Here is an 18,599-nt window from a genome sequence, read left to right as displayed (position 1 = left end):
TACTCTTTCGATTTCACTTTCCAAAGACATGGCTGTTTTTTATACGACTTTATGAAGCCTACCCAGAATTCCCTATCCGTAAATGCAGAATTCATTCTTTGGTAGTCTACGCATACACAATACGTCTTTCTAAGTCAAGGGTTGCTGAGATGCTGAAGATATCGGCAGACAAACACATACATTGTACGACCTGTGTATGACAGACATAAGTCGCAAGCCCGCAACCCGGAAATGACAGATTCCCGCCGAGATCGTTCAGACCACGAAACTCCGCCCATACACAATGTTTTTGCTACGAAACAGACAATCGTTCATACAATCGTTCAGTGTATGGGGCCCTTTGCTGTGGCACCTGACAATGAGAGAATTCACCTGGCATTGATTGGGTTTCTGCTTCAGTCACGTAGTTCCCCAAGGTGATGTATAGGCTGACATCTCTTATCCCATCTCTTCTCGTCACTTCTATCCCCACCTGAGCATCCTCATTTCTAACGCACTCCCCCTCGATTTGGGACCACCTTGACGTGGTGTGGGGCCCGGGTTTGAGTCCAAGAGTCCCTTATACCATTCTGTATTCCTTTGAATTAATTTTTGCGGAATTTTCCGCTTTTGCTAAAATTATTGGACCTGATAAGTAGGAAAAGATATCATAACTGGGACTGGGTTTATATCTGAAGCTAAATAGTGGGAACTGTGGTAGGACCATCAACTGCCCGATAATGTTCAGACCTGAGATATCAGGCGGAACTATTCTTTAGGACTAGACCACGGATTCCAGGGGGGTCTGATTCTAGGGATAGGACTCGCGGCATTCTATCCGGTTTGCCCATAACATGATTAGGGTGGGGATGATTGTATTCCGGTAATATTGTCAGTCCTAGCAAGAGGGTTTGGCTTACACTTGGGCCACTCTAATCATGTTGTGCCATCCCCTGTGGGGTAGGGTAGGGAGTGGACATTTGAGAGTCAGTTCTCACTTGTGCCATTGGTGGAAGAATAAACCCCATGAAAGGCTGATGATATTTTTTTAAGATTTTCAGTTTTTTTTTTTTTTTTTTTTTAACCTCAATCCTTATGCCCAGTAGTGTTAAAGATTTAAGTACCCCTTGCCCCTTTGATGGTAGCGACTCGGCACAGTTGACAACCGCTGGAACCTCCTCTGACAACCACTCTCTGGAAAAATCAGAAAAAAATGCTAATGTAATTACACTGGAGCCCTATGCTCCAATAAAAAGCAAAAAAAAAAAAAAAAAAAGTATCTTGACCCAACCTTGACTCACTTCGACTTTCTCTTTGGAAGTGGAAGTTGGTCACGATTCCTGACCTTAGAAACAGAGAAGAAAATATCAGCATTGCAATTAGAAAACTTCCTGTTGCATCGACATTCAACTACTGAAATGTCATTCAGACAAATAAAAGATCAGATGTGGTTGATAGAAACCACAACAAAAAAATCAATCAGAAAACTACTTAACTATAAAAAAGTATTGACAATATAAAGGTACATGTAAAAAAACATGACAATATGAACAGTGTACAGGGTACCATAGTACTACTGATGAAGAATCAATAGAAAAAATATATTGCTGGATTCCCTTAAAAAAAGCTACAACAATGTACAAGATTGCGAAATATACAACATAGCCAGTAGACGGAGTCATGGAAAAACACTGAGAATAGCAAAGATAAAATTCGAAGGCCATGAATTACCCTTGAAAAGTAAAACCATGGGCCAGAGCAGAGAACTGAGACCGTAGCTTATGTTCCAAAACCACTGCAGTGCCGAAACTGTAGTATGTATGGACATATGCAGAAAAATTGCCGTAGTAAATCTATATGTGCATATTGTGGATCTGACAAACATAACACACAGTGGAGGTGTGGTGGAAAATCACCATGCAAGATCTAAGGAGAGTATGTATTATATATACAATACAGAATTAAAATTACTTCAGGAAAGGACAGGAATGTTTTCTACTGTAACTAGATCAAACAATGAAACAATAATGGAAATAGATAAGAGTAACAAAACCATGATAGATCAGTCTCAAAGAAAAATAACCACTTCGCAAGAAGAAACTAATATAGCAAAGAACCAAGAAAAGTACACAAATATTTGTTCAAATTCATTTGAGATACTAAGAGAAATGGAAACACTAAAAGATAATACAAGCACCACAGAAATATTAGAAGATAGTTATGGTGAATTAGAAACTAAAGAAAAAAAAAGGCCTTTAGAGAGAACTCCACCCAAGACCAACAAAAAAAAAAAAACTATTATTAGAGATACATCCATCAAAATAAAGGCAGGAGACCCGAAGAAAGAACATAAACCAAAAAATGATAAGAAGAAGATACCTTTGTCCCCTCAAGTAATAAAGTAATAATAAAACCAATGGAAACAGATACCCAGAACACCAAAGAAATAGAGGAACAAACCATATTGACAAGAAGGATTATTTGATGGGAAAAGAGATTACTCGATCACCAATAATTGGTGCAGCAAGAGTAAACGAAGAAACGACACATGAAAACACATGCGGATGTAATGAATGTTTCATTGAACTGTGCAACAAAAACAAAAGCATAACAAAGGACAGTTTATCAAACATTATACGAAATTTTATAAGATACAGAAATAAGGAAAGTGCTAGTTTAGACACTCACGAAAAGGGCTGTATGTGCATTGGGCACATAATGTCTTATAGAGAAAAACAAATAAATATTGTAAATAGGATTTTAGAACAAATGCAAATTGATAATCCACAAAAAGAAAATAGCACTTGAACACACTAGCGTTATACTTTCAATAATTATATTATACAATGGAACGTAAATGGTCTACAGACCAGATTACATTTGTGAGAAATACAACGATTACTAAGGGAATATGAACCTATGATACTATGTTTACAACATGTCAACAAAACAATATCAACAATAGGTAAATATACCTTAGTAGAAGAAGAAGGAAATTTAGGTACTGCTATATATGCACATAACAAAGTATGTTATGACAGAGTACCTGTAAATTTTACTGACTTGCAAATATCAAGTATTAAAATACGAATAAAAAACGATAATTACATAACTTATAATTTATACAACCAATCTACTAAAAATTACGACACTGATAAACTTAAAGATTTACTTAACAATAGAAAGGAACCTACATTAATAGTAGGTGATTTTAATTCTCACAACCCAATATGGGACTGTAATTGTACAAACTCAAATAGAACAGGTAGCAAAATAGAAGAGTTCATGGATTCAAACGACATCTGCTGTATTAACGATGACGAAATTAGTACAGATTTTTCAAAAGCACACGGAGCATTTTCCTCAGTAGATTTAACTTTATGTACAACAAGTATAGTTGACAGATTAGACTGGAATACAGGTGATGATTTGTATACCAGTAATCATTCCCCAATATTAATTTCCTTATTACAAAATAATCCTGCAAAACATGTCCCTCACTATAACATTTATAAAGTGGACTGGGAACAATATGAAATGCACACTAGAAATATCCCACCATTTGAATATTTAAAAGACCATAATGAAACTAATAAATTTCTTGTTGATTTCATTAAAAATGCTGCTGATAAAGCAATACCAAAGTCAAAACCCCATCCAACAAAACACAAAGTTCCATGGTGGCCCAATAAGTTAACAGAATTAATAAATATAAAACACTCAATAGGGAGATGATCAGATAATTTGAATAGAAAGTTCAGTAAAATAAATAAAATGTTACTGATATTAGAAGGAACTTTACAAAAAATTATTATATTATTACTAGAAATTGATACATTAAAACCTCTATACAACAAAATATCTGCAAAATTTAAAAAAAGAAGTAATTCCAGGAAGAGTCATTTCGTGGAGGAAATACGTATCAGATCTCTCTAATAATACTCCCATACAAAAAATATGGGAAAAATTCAGGAAAATAAATGGTACCCATGTCAAACCACCTAGACATGCCATATTAAAAGATGGGAAAAGAACACTTGATCCAAAAGAAATAAGTAATATAATGGGAGAAAATTTAGCAAATGTAAGTAGTGATAAGAATTTACACGAACACTTCTGCACAAAGAAAAATAAAATAGAATTAATAGCAATAAATTTTGAAACAAGAGAAGATATGTATTATAATAAAAAATTTAATATGTCAAAGTTGAAATACGCTCTCTTGAACAGCAATAAATCTGCTCCTGGAGGTGACAATGTTTGTTTTGAGATGATCTGCCACTTAGCACCTTTGGCAAAGTCATACTTATTAGAGTTTATAGTCATTTATGGCTTCGAAATTTATTTCCAGATGAATGGCATAAAGCTACAATAATTCCTATCCCCAAACCTGGAAAGGATCCCAGTAATGTAAATAATTACAGACCAATTTCTTTAAGAAGCTGCTTATGCAAACTGTTTGAGAAAATGGTAAGTGCTCGACTACCATGGCACATTCGAGAAAATAAAATTTTGACTCCCACTCAGTTTGGGTCACAGTGTAACAGATCTACATTAGATTATCTCTGTAACTTAGAAGACCATATACATAGAGGTTTTGAACGAAAACAAATTACTGTAGCTGTCTTTTTTGACATTGAAAAAGCATACGATACTACTTGGAGGTATGCTATATTAAAAACTTTGCAAAACAACAACATCTGTGGACATTTACCTAGGTTTATACAAAACTTTTTGACAAATAGCAGTTTTCAGGTGAGAAATGATAATGTTCTGTCTAGAACATTTCCATTTGAAAATGGTGTTCCACAGGGAAGTGTCCTTAGTGGCACACTGTTTACTTTAGCAATTAATGATATCAGTAATAATCTTCCTATTGGTATTAAAAGTAACCTGTATATGGATGATTTTGCCATATATTATTCAGCATCTCGAATAAAACATGCAGAACGAATCATTAACAAATGCATAGTAAAAATAGATGAATGGGCCTCATCTGTAGGCTTTAAATTTTCCATAGATTAAACTCAAGCAATCATGTTTTATAAAAATAAGAAGTGGAAAAAAAGGTGAAGAAATACACTTGAAAATCTCTCGACTCTCACTTGAACTGGGAAGCCCACATAACATACGTAAAATCTAAATGTAAAAGAGCATTAAATCTAATTAGAAAACTACCGAACACTACTCGGGGAGCCGATAGACATGCCCTTACTGTACAATATAAAGCAACAGTTCTGTCCAGCATTGATCATGGAAGCGAAGTATATGGCTCAGCATCGAATGCAGCGCTGAAAATGTTAGACCCTGTTCACAATGAGGGCCTTAGAATATGCTCAGGAGCCTTTAGATCATCACCCAAATCATCTTTGCAAGTTGAATGTGGTAAACTGCCTCTGCCTCTCCATAGAGTGCTAATAACAATGAAAAGTGCTCTAAGAATTCAGACGAGTGATTCTCCAACCAAAAAATTATTTGAATTAAAAGATGTATTTATAAATAACCATCCACCACCTTTCATAATTAGAGCTAGAAGATTCTTTGAGTCGCTAAATGTAAATATGTAAGTGCCTTTAATAGTAAAATCACCTCCTCCCTGGACAATGAATAAAATGAGAATTTGCACACACCTCAAGTATTTATCCAAAAAGTAACTCATATACACCAGAACACCATAGACATCATACAATAGAGCATATAAGCCGAAAAGGTCCACATTACGCAATATATACAGATGGATCTAAATTAGAACACGAAGTGGGAAAATTGCATCATCTATAAAAATAATTAAAGAAACATCATTCAATAATTTTGTGATTTTTAGTGACTCGAGAAGCGCTGTAGAAGCTATTCAGAGTTATAAGTCAAAAAACAATATAGTACAACAAATTAAATTATATCTCCATAACTTATATAGTAATGGAAAAAATGTAGAAATATGTTGGATCCCTGCCCATGTAGGGATCAAAGGGAATGAAGATGCAGACAAAGCAGCCAAAGAAGCAACCCACATGACAAGATCAAATGTGAATATCCCTATTACTGATTATGTAGCACACGTAAAAATGGGTATCATAAATAAATGGCAATATATATGGGATGAAGAACCTGAAAGTAATAAGTTGAAACAAATAAAACCTAATGTTAAAAAATGGAGTTAATCATATCAGAGAGAGAGATACGCACAAGTAATTCTAACACGTCTCAGAATAGGCTATACTTGTGTGACACATGGACACTTAATGAGCAGCCCACGTGGCCTGGCTCACGAGTGCTCAGAGTGCAGGATGATGATACCTTCAGACACGTGTTATGTGAGTGTCCAAAGTATGACCAACAGCGACTGTCAACTTATGGGAATAAAATCAAAATTTTTGAAAGTAAATTCTATTTTTCCTAACTATACAAACCTGAGGTCCTGTATATTAGGAATTACTTTCAGCGTAGCCTAGAAATGGCCGTTAAACTTTTGAGCAAGGTGGTTAGGCAGTAACTACTGCCAGGTAGGCGGGAATACCCGCCTACCCGGATGCAAACATTCCAGTTTGCCTTTCGGTCCAGGTTCAGATTGAGGGGTGGCCTGAGGTGGGCATAATATGTAATGTAAAGGACCTCAGGTTTGTATAGTTAGGAAAAATACAATTTACTTTCAAAAACTGTGATTTGTTCCAACACGATATACAAACCGTCGGTCCTTTACATTAAGAAGACTCACTGGTTGGAGGGAGGAATCTGAGTGAGTCTCCTGAACTGACTGGAGTTCTGCACACCTGGGCTACTCCTCCTGGTCGAAAGAGCGAGGAGGAATACCCGAGCCTCTGACATATTGATCGGAGTGTAGGAACTGCAAGATCAAATGTCAGATACTGGACCTTTTCGCATGAGTGAGGAAATGTGACTTATACGAAATAGGCTGGAAGAATCTTAGAGTCGGAGGCAGTAAGGAAAAGCTGAGATAGGGTTTCCCTTATTGCCAGACTCTCCTTCCTCCCCTTGCTAGAGGAAGGAGCGGAATTGCTTCTATGAGTCTAGGAGAAAAATAGAAAGGGTGCTCAGTGTGTAGTCTTACCACATCAGCACCAGGTCCAGCACGTGTTGGTTCGAGTCCTATTCTCATCCCGAAGGAGGAGAATTAGAAGGACGGGGAAGGAGGAGGAAGAGAGGCCAGTCACTCTCGGTATCCTTCTCACTTCCAGAACTAACACCTTAGGCAAGATGCTACTCATCCTCTTGAAGGAGCCGGGTAAGAAAACACAATTTTTTGAGCAGCCACCACAGGGCCAAGGAAAAAAGGTTCCAAGGGCCATGCACGCAAGACCATAGGAAGACAAGAGTGTGGTCTGTGAGACCACGTCTTGCTTCCAGCCCGACAGAAACTTCTGGAATGCGAGGAATGGACCAAGCCATCGGCTTCGTGAGCTCTTGGGTGGAAGGTACCAGTATAGTCGTCGTCGTCAGCTGCCGAGTACCTCCTTCGATCGCTTCACAAAGTCAGGAGGAAGATGCGTCCTTAGGTACTTCTTCCTTGGGAGAGAAAGTACTAGCGAAAATGTCGACGACATCCAGGTTAGGAGTGTCGAGCCTTTTCGGAAAGTACCACAGCTGCCAAAAGGACAAAGTAATGAATGATCTGGATCATCAATACAAAGTCCAAGGAGGAGGAGAAGAAGGACAACTCGAACCCGACAATAGATACCGAAGGATTCGGAGTCCACCTACAATATCCGAGGAGTCGAGGTATTGACCCCTTCACCTAATATTCCATCTTCTATGCCAAGGAGGGAGATGGTCCTACGAGGGCACATCTCTATCCAACGACTCTTGTAAGGGTGCATGCAGCATGGGACAGGAACCCTAAACGAGAATCACATGCCACCCAGGGAACAGTTCCCTGGGACAGCAAGACCGAAGAAGCTTCTCATCCATAGCTAAATCTTGAATGAGGAGAAGGCTAATTCAGATAGAAGACTAGGTCGCAAGGGCCTACGTTCTTCATAAATGAAAGGGAAAGAAGCAACCCTCGGCAGAGAAGACAAGGAAGTCCAGACTTGAAGAGTGACTCTGACCCGAGAAGGAGTTCCGCAACGACACCCACCAGTGAAGACGTCTCCAGTCCCTGTGAGTGTTGCAGAGGATTTCAAGAGATATCCAGCTATAGCCGCTGCTGCTCGGCAAGAAAGCCTATGCTTGCAAGGGAAGATGGAGGTCTCCCAGTCCCAAACACACCGGGATGTACTGCCCGAAGAACTGCTTCTTGTGTAGCTGCTACAGGAGGTTGGGTCAAGCAGAACTCATCTCGATGCCTCAGCTATCAGGTCAGGTGAGAGGCGAAGTCTTCTGACATTTGTCTGTAACTTAGGGTGAGCAATGCTTTAGAACCCCTAGCGAAACAGACAAATACAGAGGGGAAAAAAGTAGATATCAAGTTTTCCAGAAAGACAGCATGCCTCGCCGTAGTGGTCCCTGGGTCTGGTATGAAGGAGCGAGAAAAAACTACCGACTTGTGTAGGGAGGCAACAGAAAGACGGTAGGGATTTCTCAGTCGAGCAATCTCTTCATGAATCTTCGAGTGAGCAGCACATTCCGTACCGATCACTCAAACCCGAGGCCGAGCTCGCCTGCCAATACATCCCCACCGGGGATACATCTGACTAATTGAGATGTTGAGTGCACTATAGAACACTCGAGTACCTGCAAATGTGGACAGATGGAACAGGAGGAAAAAACAATTCCCTCTTGTTTGTCGACAAGTGCCACTACTGTGGTTTGTTGTTCAATGAACCACTGAGTGTTGCAAAACTCATCCTGAAATCTTGGAAGGCCAGAAGGCTGCCTTGAGCCCAGGATGGTGATGAGAAGGTACTAATCGTCTCGGTCCCACACCTTCAAGGCAAAGTCTTACAGGTGTGTCCCTATTCCTCAATCAGTGAATTCGTAAGTAGACACACGATGTGAGGGGAATATGCAAGCATATTCGTAGGTTCCTTCAATCAAGCATTAGCCTAACTCCTTCCTCATACTTCGAAGAGGAAAGAAGGATGGAGGAATGGAAGCAGACTTCCATTCTCCGCCATGGGGAAGCTTCTGGAAGATGACAGGATACCAAGACAATTAGCTCTAGCTTGGCTGGCATTTCCTGAATCGGGAGCACGGGAGAGGAAGCGAGATGAAAAGAATTGCCGAGACCTAAGAGAAATAGATACTTTTCCTGAAGGAATCCATTCCCAGGTCTTGGCAATGTCGCTACTAGCTCCAGAGACTCGATAAGTATCATTTCATCCAGGAATCTGCAGTAGGAGAACTTCTTCCCGGTCAATACTTCTTTCTGTCTTCCCTCCTCCCCTATGGGAAAGAGGGTGGAAAGAGACGCAGTTATGCGCACTTTCCTAGAAGGGTAGGAGAGGCTATGTTCCGCGATCTTCTATCGAAGCCTGGACTTCTTAGGAGTTGAGGGGGCGGGGGGGATGGCTTGAGGTTGAGTTGAGATGACTAAGACCCCAAGGTCTTGGCCACTTTCCAAAGGACAAGGCAGTGCCCTGGTACGAACCTTGATTGCCGAGATGTCTGGGAAATCTATGCAAGAGAAAGGCAGAACCAAGTAAAGTTCTTTCCTAAGGGTCGAGCCAACTCGGGACTTATGAAACCGGAAATCCGAATTGGGACAAAGTCCTTCTTCTTAGCACCAGAATTGTCCACAGAACTTCAGTCGGCCAGACCCTTCGAGGCAAGAAGAATTCGTATTCTGTCAAGGCAAGGAAGAAGCTTGCTGTCTCGACCTGACTGAACTCCTCTGAAGAAAAGAGTTCATCTGGTCGAGAACGCTCTCGGAAGCAAGGACAGCGGCGGTTCCCGACACTCTCGGCTCCTCGGGAACTGCAAGGGTTGCGAGTGATGAAGATTATTCATTGGGGGAGTCGTGGTCCTGTGCCAGGGATCCTCGCGCTGACGAATCGGCGCGAAGTTCTCCGAAAAACGAGGGCGATCGCAACTTGAAAGACCCTCACTGCTTCCGAAGTGTGAAACTCCTGTGCCTCTGCCTTTGGAGGGAACCTTGACAGATCCCATGAAACCCTCCTCAGATACCTGGTTGTACAACGAGACAATCGGGGGACCGACACCCAAAGCACACCAGGAAGCCAAACTCCAAAGAGTGTTGTTTTCTGTGCTTAGAGAGTTGCAGGGCTGGTGGGAGGTTGCGGGCGTCGTCTGTAAGTTACACTTCCACGGCGCTGTTGGTGGCCTCCCCTCCATCCTTTTCTCTCCCCATAGGTTCTTCCTTTCTCTCCTGCGGTAGAGATTTCCCTCTCTAATCATCTTTGCTTTCTCTTTCAGGTCGACAGTGAGCATTGCAGACACAGCAGTAATTGGCTGGATATCTCAGGGGATATCTCGCATGAAGGAGTCCCGACGTTCATTAGTGTTGCTTCGGGATCGAACACAATACCTAGCTGGATGACTAATTCCATGTCGGGATCGTTCCGACTCTGTTCCCGCCAATGTGGATCGATCGCTGTCATTGCTGGCCTTTATGTATGCTGTGGCACTGCCTCTGGCATATCTGTGGTCCATTAGCTCCTGCTGTTCCCTGTGTTACGCTCCTGTTAACTTGACGACAGTCTCTGGGTGACTCTTCCTGTTCTCCTGCCGCAGCTGTCCTGATCATTCCTATCGCTGCTGGTGACTTTCATGTGACTTTCCTGGCCGTTACAGTAGCTCCTGCCTTCCGAACCACTGCCGTAGCCCCTGCATTGGCTGTCCTGATCATGCCTGCTGCTTCTCCTGGTGGTCATGCCCGGGGCCGCTTCCGTTGTGTTTCTGCCAGCTGCCCTCGAGGTTACGATGTCCACCATCCTGTAGATGTTGGCGTAAAGGTGAAGGAAGTCGCCTTGTGGAAGTGATGTTCCTGGCCGTTGCAGTAGCTCCTACCTTCCGAACCGCTGCTGTAGCTCCTGCACTGGCTGTCCTAATAACGCTGGCCGTGTCTCCTGGCAGTCGTGCCTGGGGCCGCTTCCATTGTGTTGCTGCCAGCTGCCCTGGAGGTTACGATGTCCGCGATCCTGTAGAAGATGTTGGTGTGAAAATGAAGGAAGTTGCCCTGTGGAAAGTGACTTTCCTGGTCGTTTCAGTAGCTCCTGCCTTCCGAACCGCTGTCTTAGCTCCTGAATCAGCTGTCCTGATCATGCCTGCTGCTTCTCCTGGTGGTGGTGTTGTGGGCTGCGTCCGTTGTGTTCCTGCTTGACTGCCCTGGAGGTTACCATGTTTCTTGTCCACTATCCTGTAGATGTCAGAGTAGAGGTGAAGGAAGCCACCCTGTGGAAGTAGCCACCGTCTTCTTCATCTTATCTCTGATTTTGTCTTCTGCTGCGTCTCCCTTCCTCTCCCAAGGTCCAAGGGGGTCTTGGGAATCGGATATACCTCCGTCGGCAGAAGGAGAGGAGGGCTGCTTCTTCCCCTTGATTCCCTTCGGGTTAGGAAACTGATTCGCATAGCCCTGGGTTTTGTGTTTCGGGAGCCGCGGGAGCACCGAACTTGGTCTGCGATCCCGTTCCCAGTCCTAGAGGTTCCGCTTCTAAGACGGGGGCTGCTCCGGGGGCTTGCTCGCGAGCCGCTCTAAGTGCTCGAGATTCTATGGAATATCGAGTATCCCGATCTGGTCTGGAGAATATTTCCTCAGCCCAGGTCGGGAGCAGTGCGAGAGAAAGGGCCAGGCACCCAGGTGTCTCAGCCCTTCCTGCCATCACCACAAGCACTCTGAGTGCTTGCCAGTGCTCGGTTGGGTTCCCAGCCTGGTGTCTCGATCCTGTCGGCTCAAACACCAGAAGAAGCACGGAAGAGATTCCCGTTGGGAGTCCTGTGGGACTTCTAAGGGACTGATTCTCTTCCGGGAGACAAGTTTTTTTCGTTGGCTCTTCCTGCCCTTGGGCGGGAACCGATTCGCATTCTCCTGTGGGGTCTGGCATTTCAGGGGCCGCAAGAGCGCGACCTCTCGAGGCACGCCCTCATTGCCAGTCTTGGAAGTCTGCATCTAAGACTGGTTCTGTGCCTGGCTCTTTTGATCTCTTAGGAACTGAAAGCAGCCACTCCCAATTTTTGGGAGTCTCGTGGGTAGCTCGAATTCTATGAATCACGAGCGCTTTCCTGATGAGAGGCACAGGACGAGAGAAAGTGCCGAGACACCAAGGTGTCTGGGTGCCGAGACACCAGGTGTCTGGGTGCCGAGACGCCAGGTGTCTCGATACTGCCCGCCAGCTGCTTCGGTTGCTCGGCTGGGTTTCATTCTTGTGTCTTGAACCTTAGGGTTCGAGCATGCAGGATAGCAGACACAGAGTTCCACTTTGAACCTTCTTCTCGAGGGGCCTCGGCCTCGGAGTTTAGAGTTCGGGAAACTAGCAATAGTTCACGGCAGACGAGTTCCGCCCTGTCCAGTTCCGATTGTGTTCGCTTGATCGGCTCGGCTCGGCTCGGCCCCCGGTCACGCTTACGAGACTGGCTCGGCTCAGCTTGCTCGGCTTGCTCGCCCTGCCCAGTCCTTGGTCGCACTTGCAAGACTGGCCCAGCTCGGCTCGGCTTGCCCAGCCTGCCTCCCGTCCACCGCATACCTTTCAGTCTGAATTGCATTCGTGCGATTGGCTCAGCTCAGCCCCACTTGGTTTTTTCCGAATCAGGTTCTCAGCTCTGTTCAAGTGAACTTTTTTTCTCTTCCCAGGAAAGCGCTTTGCCATGGCACAAGCTCTCTTCTTCCCTCGTGTAGCAGTAATCTTCTTCGGTTGATTATCACTCACAGTCCACCTCTCCTGCTGGCTTTACTGGCAGGACAGGTAGGGGTACTGTTTCTCCTCACCTGTTCTCTTTTCCTCTTGGTTGTTCCGAGAGGCGCGAGATGGACAGAGAGAGCTCTTTGGAGCTCGGCTTACTGGTGTGCTTTGGGTGTCGGTCCCCCGATTGTTTTGTAGTATAACCAGATAGCCGAGGAGGGTTTCATGGGATCTGTCAAGGCTCCCTCCAAGGGAAGAGGCACAGGAGTTTCATGCTTCGGAAGTAGTGAGGGTCTTTCAAGTTGCGATCGCCCTCATTTTTTGGGGAACTTCGCGCCGATTCGTCAGCGCAAGGATCCCTGGGACAGGACCGCGACTCTCCCAATGAATAATCTTCATCACTTGCAACCCTTGCAGTTCCCGAGGGGCCGAGAGAGTCAGGGGCCACCGCGGTCCTTGCTTCCAAGAGCGTTCTCGACCAGATGAACTCTTTTCTTCGGAAAATGAGTTCATTCAGGTCGAGACACCAGGCTTCTCCCCTGCCTTGACAGAATACGAATTCTTCTTGCCTCGAAGGGTCTGGCCGACTGCAGTTCCGTGGACAATTCTGGTGCTAAGAAGGACTTTGTCTCAATTTGGATCTCCGGTTTCATAAGTCCCGAGTTGGCTTGACCCTTGGGAACCCTTAGGTTCTGCCCTCTCTTGCAGAGATTTGCCAGATACCAGGGCACTGCCATGTCCTTTGGACAGTGGCCAAGACCTTGGGGTCTTAGTCATCTCGGCTCGACCTCGAGTTCAAGCCAGCCCCCCCTCAACTTCTAAGAAGTCCCAGGCTTTGATAGAAGATTGCAGAACATAGCCTCTCCTACCCTTCAAGGAGAGTGTGCATAATTGCGTCTCTTTCCACCCTCTTGCCCATGAGGGAGGAGGGAAGAAGGGAAGAGAGAAAGAAGTATTGACTGGAAAGAAGTTCTCCTACTGCAGATTCCTGGATGAAATGATACTTATCAAGTCTCTGGAGCTGGCAGCGACATTGCCGAGACCTGGGAATGGTTTCCTTCAGGAGAAGTATCTATTTCCCTTAGGTCTCGGCAATTCTTCTTATCAAACTTCCTTCCCGCTTCCTCTCCCATGCTCCTGATTCAGGAAATGCCAGCCCAGCTAGAGCTAATTGTCTTGGTATCATGTCATCTTCCAGAAGCTTCCCCATGGCGGAGAATGGAAGTCTTCTGCAATTCCTCCATCCTTCTTTCCTCTTCAGAGTATGAGGAAGGAGTTAGGCTAATTCTTGATTGAAGGAACTTTGAATATGCTTGCATATTCCCCTCACATCGTGTGTCTTCTTACAGATTCACCAATCGAGGAATAGGCACACACCTGTAAGACTTTGCCATGAAGGTGTGGGACCGAGATGATTAGTACCTTCTCATCATCATCCTGGGCTCAAGGCAGCCTTCTGGCCTTCCAAGATTTCAGGATGAGTTTTGCAACACTCAGTGGTTCATTGAACAACAAACCACAGTAGTGGCATTTGTCAACAAACAAGAGGGAATCGTTTTTTCTCCTGTTCCATCTGTTGACATTTGCAGGTACTTGAGTGTTCTATAGCGCACTCGACATCTCAATTAACCAGATGCATCCCTGGTGGGGATGTATTGGCAGGCGAGCTTAGCCTCGGGTTTGAGTGATCAGGACGGAACGTGCTGTTGACTCAAAGATTCATGAAGAGATGGCTTGACTGAGAAATCCCTACCGTTTTTCTGTTGCCTCCCTGCACAAGTCGGTAGTTTTTTCTTGCTCCTTCATACTGGACCCAGAGGCCGCTACGGCTGGGCATGCTGTCTTTCTGGGAAACTTGATATCTACTTTTTTTCCCCTCTGTACTTGTCTGTTTTGCTAGGGATTCTGACGCATTGCTCACCCCGAGTTACAGACAAATGCTGGAAGACTTCCCCTCTCGCCCGTCCTGATAGCCGAGGCATCGAGAAGAGTTCTGCTTGACCCAACCTCCTGTAGCAGCTACACAAGAAGCGTTTCTTTGGGCAGTACATCCCGGTGTGTTTGGGACTGGGAGTCCTTCCAGCTTCCCTTGCAAGCATAGGCTTTCTTGCTGAGGGGCAGTGACTATAGCTGGATATCTCTTGAATTCCTATGCAACACTCACAGGGAATGGAGCCGTCTTCGCTGGTGGGTGTCGTTGCTGTACTCCTTCTCGAGTCAGAGTCTCTCTTCAAGTCTGGACTTCCTTGTCTTCTCTGCCGAGGGCTGCTTCTTTCCCTTTCATTTGTGAAGAACGTAGGCCCTTGCGACCTAGTCTTCTATCTGAAGTAGCCTTCTCCTCAGTCAAGATTTAGCTACGGATGAGAAGCTTCTTCGGTCTTGCTGTCCCAGGGAACTGCTCCCTGGGTGGCATGGGACTCTTGTTTAGGGTTCCTATCCCATGCTGCACGTGTCCTTATGAGAGTTGTTGGATAGAGATCTGCCCTTGTAGGACCATCTCTCACCTTGCTCCGGCCTTGGCATAGAAGATGAGTTCGAGTTGTCCTTGTTTCCCTCCTCCTTGGACTTTGTATCGATGATCCAGGTCATTCGTTACTTTGTCCTTTAGGGAGCTGTGGTACTTTCTGAAAAGGCTCGACACTCCTAACCTGGATGTCGTTGACATTTTTGCTAGTACTCTCTCTCCCAAGGAAGAAGTGCCTAAGGACACATCTTCCTCATGACTTTGTGAAGTGATCGAAGGAGGTACTCAGCAGCTGACGACGTCGATACCAGTACCTTCCACCCAAGAGCTCACGAAGCCGATGGCTTGGTCCATCCCTCGCATTCTGGAAGATTCTGTCGGGCTGGAAGCAAGACGTGGTCTCATAGACCACACTCTTGTCTTCCTATGGACTTGCGTACAGGCCCTCGGAATCTTTTTTCCTTGGCCCTGTGGTGGCTGCTTAACAAATTGTGTTTTCTTACCCGGCTCTTTCAAGAGGACTACTAGCATCTCGCCTAAGGTGCTGGTTCTGGAAGTGAGAAGGATACCAAGAGTGACTGGCATCTCTTCCTCCTCCTTCCCCATCCTTCTACTTCTCCTCCTTCGGGATGAGAATAGGACTTGAACCAACACATGCTGAACCTGGTACTGATGCGGTAAGACTACACATCAAGCACCTGTTCTATTTTTCTCCTAGAATCATAGAAGCAATTCTGCTCCTTTCTCTAACAAAGGGAGGAAGGAGAGTCTGGCAATAAGAGAAACCCTATCTCAGCTTTTCCTTACTGCCTCCGACTCTAAGATTCTTCCAACCTATTTCGCATGAGTCACGTTTCCTCACTCGTGCGAAAAGGTCCAGTATCTGACATTTGATCTTGCAGTTCCTACACTCCGATCAATATGTCAGAGGCTCAGGTACTTCTCCTCACTCTTTCGACCAGGAGGAGTAGCCCAGGTGTGCAGAACTCCAGTCAGTTCAGGAGACTCACTCAGATTCCTCCCTCCAACCAGTGAGTCTTCCTAATGTAAAGGACCGACGGTTTGTATATCGTGTCGGAACAAATCACAGTTTTTGAAAGTAAACTGTATTTTTCCTAACTATAAAAACCTGAGGTCCTTCACATTACATATTATGCCCACCTCATGCCACTCCTCAATCTGAACCTGGACCGAAAGGCAAACTGGAATATTTACATCTGGGCAGGTGAGTATTCCTGCCTACCTGGTGTTAGTTACTGCCTAACCACCTTGCTCAAGTGTTTAACGGCCGTTTCCAGCCTACACTGAAAGTAATTCCTAATGCAAAGGACCTCAGGTTTGCATAGTTAGAAAAAATACAATTTACTTCCAAAAATTGTGATAGTATCCCAGTGGGATTTTTCTGTATTTGTGTGTATATATTGCATGTTTGATATTTATTAATACAAACCCACGATTTGTGATAGCCTTGCATAAGCCGTCATTCGCCTGTGTCTGTGTCTTGGGTTTGATGGCCAAGGGCGTATTTAGAGGGGCATAACCTAGTGGTAATGCTTCTCTTCCTGTAGTCTTTTATTTAGATACTGAAGGCGTTCCTCTGTACGTTTGGAGATATTAGATTGGGACATAATATCTTTGCTTCCCTACATTGATTGGGGCGTAAGCGCTCGCTTCCCTTCTTGGGTTCCCACTCTCCGTGTACAAGGGCATGACTACTTGCTTTCTACTTTGTGCTGAGTGTTTTTTTCGCCGCCTCTGTTATAGAGAGTTGGTGGCCTTCCCCCCGCCCCTCTTTCTCTCTCCTTGTAGGTTCCTCCTTATCTCTCCTTTGGTAGAGATCTCTCTCCTTCGCCCTCTTCGCTCGCTTGTTGGGCAAAGACTGCGAGGTGCAGGGGCTGCGGGCAGTCAGGCAGCCTCTTCTAAGGGGCTTCCTCTCGTTGCGTAGGGCAGTTCCCCTCGTAGCTAGAGGAGTCCCTACTAATCATCTTTGCTATTTCTTTCAAGTTGACAGTGAGCATCTCAGGCACAGCAGTAGTTGGCTGGATATCTCAGGGGATATCTTGTATGAAGGAGTACCGACGTTTATTCAGTGTTGCTTCAGGATTAACCACAGTACCTGGTTGGAATTGCATAACTCTACTTCGGGATCATTCCAACTCTGTTCCCGCCGATGTGAATCGATCACTATCATTGCTGGCATTTGTGTATGCTGTGGCACTGCCTCTGGCATATCTGTGGTCCATCTGCTCCTGCTGTTTCCTATGTTATGCTCTTGTTAACTCGACAACAGTCTCTGGGTGACTCTTCCTGGTCTCCTGCCGCAGCTGTCCTGATCATTCCAGTCGCTGCTGGTTACTTTCATGTGACGTTCCTGGCCACTGCTGTAGCTCCTGCCTTCTGAACCACTTCCGTAGCTCCTGCATTGGCTGTCCTGATCGTGCCTGCTGCTTTTCCTGGTGGTCGTATCTTGGGCTGCTTCTGATGTGTTACGATGTTTCATGTCCACCATCCTGTAGAAGCAGTTGGAGTGAAGGTGAAGGAAGTCGCCCTGTGGAAGTGACGTTCCTGGCCATTGCTGTAGCTCATGCCTTCTGAACTGCTTCCATAGCTCCTGCATTGGCTGTCCTGATCGTGCCTGCTGCTTCTCCTGGTGGTCATGTCCTGGGCTGCTTCCGTTGTGTTCCTGCCTAGCTAGCCTGGAGGTTACGATGTTTTGTGTCCACCATCCTGTAGAAGATGTCAGAGTGAAGGTGAAGGAAATCGCCCTGTGGAAGTAGCTGCCGTCTTCTACTTATCTTTGATTTCACCTTCTGCTGCCTCTTCCCTTCCTCTCCCGAGGTTCAAGGGGGTCCCAGGAACCAGACAGACCTCCGTCTGCCAAAGGAGAGGAAGGCTGCTTCTTTCCCCTTGATGCCCTTGGACGTCTAGGGACTGCCTCCTTTCGAGGCGGCAGTGGGTCTCTCGTTGACTCTTCCCGACCTTCGGGTTAGGAAACTGACTCTTTATATTCTTCCCAGTCTGTTTTCGTATGAGTTGGATTCCTCACTCATTCAAAAAGGTCCAGATGTCTGGCATTTGATCTCATAGTTCCTATACTCCGATCAGTTGGTCAGGCACGGTACTCCTTCTTGCTCTTTCGACCAGGAGTAGCAACCCAGGTGTGCAGAACTCCATTCAGTTCAAAGAGACTCACTCAGATTTCTCCCTCCAACCAATGAGCCTTCCTAATGTGAAGGATCGATGGTTTGTATATCGTGTAAGAACAAATATGACATTTTCATAATAAAATAAATTATTATATATACTTACCAATTAATTATATGGCTATAGTTTCTACTTTACGCAGCAGCTCAAAATTCAAAATTAGCGGGAGCACTCTTTTGTTTTGGGTGTAGGTATAC

This window comes from Macrobrachium rosenbergii, chromosome 16 (assembly GCF_040412425.1).
Source record: "Macrobrachium rosenbergii isolate ZJJX-2024 chromosome 16, ASM4041242v1, whole genome shotgun sequence".
Taxonomy (NCBI): Eukaryota; Metazoa; Arthropoda; class Malacostraca; order Decapoda; family Palaemonidae; genus Macrobrachium; species Macrobrachium rosenbergii.
This window is presented reverse-complemented; position numbering follows the sequence as displayed.